The sequence below is a fragment of the Microtus oregoni genome, unplaced genomic scaffold, assembly GCF_018167655.1.
Source record: "Microtus oregoni isolate MIOR12 unplaced genomic scaffold, Mior012 000050F_010, whole genome shotgun sequence".
Classification (NCBI taxonomy): domain Eukaryota; kingdom Metazoa; phylum Chordata; class Mammalia; order Rodentia; family Cricetidae; genus Microtus; species Microtus oregoni.
Genome location: NW_024543234.1, coordinates 380,649 through 387,049, shown reverse-complemented (window position 1 = coordinate 387,049; position 6,401 = coordinate 380,649). Strand labels below are relative to the sequence as shown.

The following is a 6,401-nucleotide window of genomic DNA, read 5'->3' as shown; positions in this document are numbered from 1 at the left end:
AAATAAGTTTCTCTAAATGTTCATCTAAGTAAACAGCTCAAATAGGGGGAAACACTCCATTTTATTTTCTCTATTACAGATAAAGGATAGAACACCATTCCCCAATAAGAAAATGATGGAATTTATTTTTAAGTGTGATGACTAAGAGCTGGTACTTGGATCCATGGATTCTATGAGAACTGAAATGATTCCAGTTTGCTCTGAAGGCACCCAGTCAAGGCACAGTATAATATAGTCTACTCATTGATCCCTTAAACTGTATGATGCTGCGTATCTACTCTCTATTAATTCATGTGTCCAAATGGAGTGCTATGCTTACAAAGTCTTTGTCACACTTATTTAAAATGTACTTTCTTAGCCAGGCGATGGTGGTGTATGTTTTTAATTCCAGCACTCAGGAGGCAGAGGCAGGCCTCTGTGAGTTTGAGGCCAGCCTGGTCTACAGAGGTAATTTCAGAACAGCTAAAAAATCAAAAAAGTATTTTCTTAACCTTAGCTTTATATCATCCAAAGGAACTCATTTCCAGCACCTTTTCTAAAGATGTATCAAGTTAGCATGGCATTTTATATCTGTTAATATTACCATGAAATGCTGCATAGATAAAAACCAATTAGAAATGACCTAAGAAAATATATTAAAGGCCTTTAAAATACCATCCTGCAGGTATGCGGTTTGGTTAAATTTACTTGAAGAGGTTTTCCTGATTGTGGCTGGGTTCACTTGGATATATGTGTGTTGTTTGACAGTTGAACACTTGGGTGATCTAGATATGCATCCTTCCAGTGCCTAGAGTGACTTGGCTATGGTCCCCTTGTCTTTTATATCAGTAGTCTTGGCACATTGTACGTGTTATAAAGTATAACAATTTAAACTAAAATGCCAAAGAACTTTTTTAGACCTCTGATTTGTGCCAGTATCATGAAAATATCATCAGTCAATGCAAAGAAATGGACAGAATCAAAATGAATTGGTAGTATAAATATAGTTCATCTCCAGATAAGAACTTCTACTAAGTTGTGAGACAAAGGGAATAGATAAGATATATGGGATCACAAAATATACAGGACTAAGTTATTATATATTCTATGCCTAAACTTACACTCACAATGGAAAGAGTTCCAGAGAAGAAGCAGCATAAACTCAAATGTCCAGACTAATTGTCCTGCTTTTAGGATGCACTATAACAGGATGTTTGTTACATGCTTGACATAAAATATAAAAAATAGATTCATTTTATGATTCACAAGTTGTATGCTTAGATATATAAAGGAAATGCATATAGCACATATACAACAAATTTTCATAACCCCAAATGGAAATGGCCCAAACATTAATCAGTGAGTGAATATACATATTATGTTATATGCACATTGGATAACATCCAGACTTAAGTTTAGGAACAAAATCTTGGTACGTCCAAAACGTGCCATTTTAAAACGATGCTGGGTGAAAGGAAGTAAAGACAAAAGGATATGTTGTCTATTGGAGATTACTGGGGGACCCTGTAGTGTTAAGTCACTGGGCACAACTAGAAACAAAGAGGAGAGGTAGGGCTCACAGAAACCAGCTCACAGGTTTTGGGTAGTGACACCACCTTCCTGCTGGTGGATAGCCTAGCCAATAGCTCTACTTCATCAAGGAACTGAACCAGTTGTTCCAATAGTCTAAGAAACACAGTTGGGTTGACAGTTTTGTCTAGCTTGAATCCCTAGCCAGTATTCTTGCCAAGCTACAAACCTTATTACGAACCTTTAATTTAAAGGGAATCAAGTCAAAGAGCTCTCCAATCTACTTGACCAAAGAGTATATAGTAACTCTGCCAGTCTCAGAGTCCAGACCCTGCAGGAGTATATAGTTGAGCTAGATACACAACTTAAGTAGGAAACATGGCCTATAACCCCATCTGATCATAGAGAATGAACTGTTACCCTGCCCAGCTGTGGAGATTAGCTTACAGCTATGCACCATCACAAAGCTAAACTAGTAGCTCCTATCAATTGAGGAGAGTAACCTTTGGCCTCATCCAACTAAGACATCAGACCAGCAAATTCATTCATCTGTGATAGCCCAATGGACATCACTGCCTGGCCAGATGACCCAGTTTAAAGTCCAGTCTTGTCATCGAACCCATCCTATAACCTAATCAGATTAATGATCATTCCCCATGCCAGAGCAAGAGTGTAGTCAGTGACCTCAGTTAATTGCAGATCAAAGTCTGAAAACCCACGCAATTGGAGAGCTGAGTTTTTAGTGCCACCTGATTTTAGATTTCAGATCTCAGCTTTGTCTAACTTCACGTTAGGTCTGCCATGGTCAACTGATTACAAATCTTGGCCAGAAACCTTCTTACCCAAATGTGGAACACAGCCAATATTTCAGCATGATCAAAGAATCTACTAAGAATTACTTCCCTATCCTAGTTTGCTTCTCTGTGGCTGTGATAAAAACCTATCACCAAAAACAAATGGGGAAGAGAGTGTTTATTTTATCTTATAGGATACAATCCACCAACAACAGAAACCAAGGCAGGAACTGAAGCAGAGACAAGGAGAAATGTTGCTTGCTGGCTTGTTCCCCAAGGCTTGATTTCTTATACAGCTCAGGACCACCAATCTGGGGGTGGCACCACCCATAGTGGGCAGGGCCGTCATACATCATTCAATAAGAAAATGCCCTCACCGTCATGTCAATAGGCCAATCTGATGGAAGCAATTCTGCAATCCATGTTCCCTCTTCCCAGATGACTATAACTGTGTCAAGCTCATAGAAACTAATCAAAACAAGTTCCTAAAACATAAATTGGAGAAAAATTAAACTATAGTGCTGTGGGAAAATGCTCTTGTACACTGTAAAGATTTGTCACTCATATTGATTTACTAAAACGCTGATTGGCCAGTATCCAGGCAGGAAGTATAGGCAGGATGATCAGACTAGGAGAATTCTGGGAGGAGGAAAGACAGAGATGCAGTTGCAAGCCAGATACAGAAGAAGCAAGAAGAGAATGCCTTACTGAGAAAATGTACCAAGCCATGTGGCTAAACATAGACAAGAATTATGGGTTAATTTAAGTTGTATGAGCTAGTTAATAATAAGCCTGAGATAATAGACCAAACAGTTTATAATTAACATAAGATTCTGTGTGTTTATTTGTGACTGAATGGCTGTGGGACCAGGTAGGACAGAAACGTCCCTCTACAAATGGTGCCCAATGTTGGGCAACTACATCCATATAAAACCTGAGAGAGCTTGGGAAAGGATTCTAGACACAAAAGAACAGAATCAAGCACAGCTTCTTGATAGCAGCATTTTCTCAGGTGGACTCTGTTTGCTAGAGGCAAACAGAGGTGTGGCTTCTTTAAGAGAGGCTTCCTGACTCAGCATTAGTAACAAAAATCACGCAGTTCTTTTAAGAAGTCCTGCTACCAAACACTTAAACAGTGTTTATGGGTAGTCAACAGCATGCTTCTTGGACCTAGAATCCTAGTCGTGCCACTTAGCAGATTAAAGACTCATGTGGTCAGAAAAAGAGATATACAGTAAAGGCAGATTCAGAGTAAAAACTTCTAAATAGCACATATATATATATATATATATATATATATATATATATGCCAATCTGATGGAAGCAATTCTGTAACCCATGTTCCCTCTTTCTGGATGACTATATATATATATATATATATATATATATATATATATATATATACACATATATATGGATACTATATGTTATTGTGTTGTCTTTGAATTGTTTGACTGGCTGCTGAAGAAGGAGTAGCAGCTGATATAGCTTCTATTTTTTATTATATTTTTAAAGCAATTTTATTTTTCATACAAATCCTAGTCCCTCTCTCTCCCATCCTCCTGCTCCCCCCATCTTCTCAACATCCCATCCCCCATCCACTCCTCAGAGAGGGTGAGGCCTCCCATGGGGAGTTGACAAAGTCTGTCCCATCACTTGAGGCAGGACCAAGGCACTCCTCCCTGTATCTAGGCTGAGCAAGGTGTCCTTCCATAGGGACTGCTAGTGGGAGCTCACTGACTCCAGCCTAACAACTGGAGAACCCGAATCAGGCCATCTGAGTGTGGGTGACAGTTGTATGGTTTGGGCAGTTTCTGAGGCCACTGGCCGTGGAACCAGTATTTATCACTAGTGCATGAACTGGCTCTTAGGAGCCCAACCTATATATTTTAAAAAATATCTTGACTTCAAAATTTAAGGCAAAAGATATGTTACTTTTGGAAAGAGGTTCTGCTTTTATTTCCATAGGAAATGAGAGGCTGTTGAGTCATTCTGGGTTAAGAAAAATCAGGTTTAATCAAGATATACCCCCTGAAAAATCTCTGATAAAAATGGATAGCCCAGATGATCCAATGTCTCAGAAAGTCTATATTGCAGTTTCCTCTGAGTTCTATATCCAGAATAGCCTCGAGGTGTCTGCCTGAGGTGATCCAGCCTCACAGAATACTCCAGTCAGGATTTGACCATAATCCTAAATTTTCTCAGGGATCCCCAAAGATTACCCAGTGCCCCCAGTCAGCAGGAAATAGCCTAGAAAAATGTGCCCACATCCCCTCTAAAAAGTGGATTATGGATGTTTGTCTTTGTTTAGGTTGTTCGTTGCAAGTTGTTATGGATAATGGTCAGAATAAAAAGCTAAAGAAAAGGAGATTAGAGGCGCACTGCACAAACAAACCCTGTGGCAGAGAGTTTTATCTGGGGCTATGGGCCGCAGGAAGGTTGCGCGCGCTCTCTGGACGCTTTCGCTGAAGAGGTGGGCGCTGTCCTGCGCGCATCCGTGCAGCCTGAGGAGGCCAAGGGCCAGGATGGCCGGGGCCCTGCGGCGCTGCTGCCTTGTCCCCTGGCTATGTGGGAGCTTGGTCACTGCGACCCCAGGAGCTGCACAGGCCATAAACTGGCCTGCCTGGATCTGGTACGCTGCCTGCGACTGGGCCAAAGATTTGATGGTCTGGTGCTCAGCCTGCTAGGCACTCAGTATGTGTCTCCCGCAGACAGAACCTCCCCTACACTCTCTGGCAGACAGCTGGTGGCACAGTCAGGAGTCGCTGTCATAGACTACTCCTGGGCCAGACTAGATGGGACACCCTGTGGGAAGATGTGAGGGAGCCATTTGCGGCTCCTGCCTTACCTCCTGGCTGCCAACCCTGTAAACTATGACCGGCCCTGCAGACTTTCCTGCGTGGAAGCTTTTGCGGCTGCTTTCTGCACTGTAGGCTTTTCAGATCTTGCAGTCATTTTGCTTCAAAAGTTTAAGTCAGGCAAGGGCTTCCTGAACCTGAACCGACAGCTCCTGGATAAGTGTGCAGCCATGGCCCAGAGGAAGTGCTGCAGGCTGAACAGGGGTACTTACTGGGCCAACATCAAGGACACCCCTGAGGAGGAGGAGATTGATCCCTTTGATGTGGACTCTGGGCGAGAGTTTGCAAACCTCAACAGGCCTGTGACTAGTACCCGGCTGCCCGTGGCTGATGTCAATGAGTCTGAGGACGACAGTGAGGATTCTGGGGAGGACGGTGATGAGTGTGAGGAACAAGGAGCTGGTGCTAATGGAGGAGACAGCAGCTGCTCTCAAGAGGCAGAAACAGAAGGGGCTAGGCCAGAAACTCCACTAAACGCTGGAAAGAAATCAAGAGACCACGGAGAGACTGAAGGTTGCAAACACATTATTGAAGCTGGTGTGCGTTAGTCTAGATGTGGTTGTGGGACTTGGGGATGGACAGGCCTGTTAGGACAATTCTGTGACAGCCTTGTTTGGAGTCCTACCTTAGAGCTTTTGATAAAGCCAAGAAGGAGCCTCCAAAAAAAGAAAAAGAAAGAAAAAAAAGAAAAAGAAAAAAAAAGAAAGGGAGATTAGATTAAAGTTTCTTGTTTTGAAAAGGAAATAAAGGGTAAATGCTGTGGTTTAATATAAGCCTCTGGGTGTTTATTTGGGACTGAATGACTGTGGAACCAGGTGGGACAAAAACTTTCATCTGCACTATAGAGTTTGGGGGTATGATTACAGTTATCAATTTAATAATACATGTTATCTCATGTAACTGACATAGTAACTCAAAAACAGATTTGTCATAGATACATAAAAGATGAGAAAAAGAATTGATCTGAAGAGATGGTTCAGTAGCTAAGAATGTTTGCTATACACATGAAGTTTGGATCACAGCATCCACAGAACAAGCACAGCATCCTACAAAATGTCTATATCTGCACATAAACATTATACAACTACACATCTCAAGACTTAAGTGCAACCTCATTAATATGTAGAATATTTATGTTTCATACATCAGTTAAGAAATAGTGTCTGAATGGATAAAAATAAGATATAGCTATTCATTTGCTATAAAAGATTTTGTTTTAAGGGCCCAAATATGTTTCAAG

At 41.4% G+C, this 6,401-nt stretch overlaps 1 pseudogene; it reads left to right on the top strand.

The window, feature by feature from the left end:
• Positions 1 to 4,755: 4,755 nt before the first annotated feature.
• LOC121436945 lies at positions 4,756 to 5,672 on the top strand (annotated as a pseudogene).
• The last annotated feature ends 729 nt before the right edge of the window (positions 5,673 to 6,401 follow it).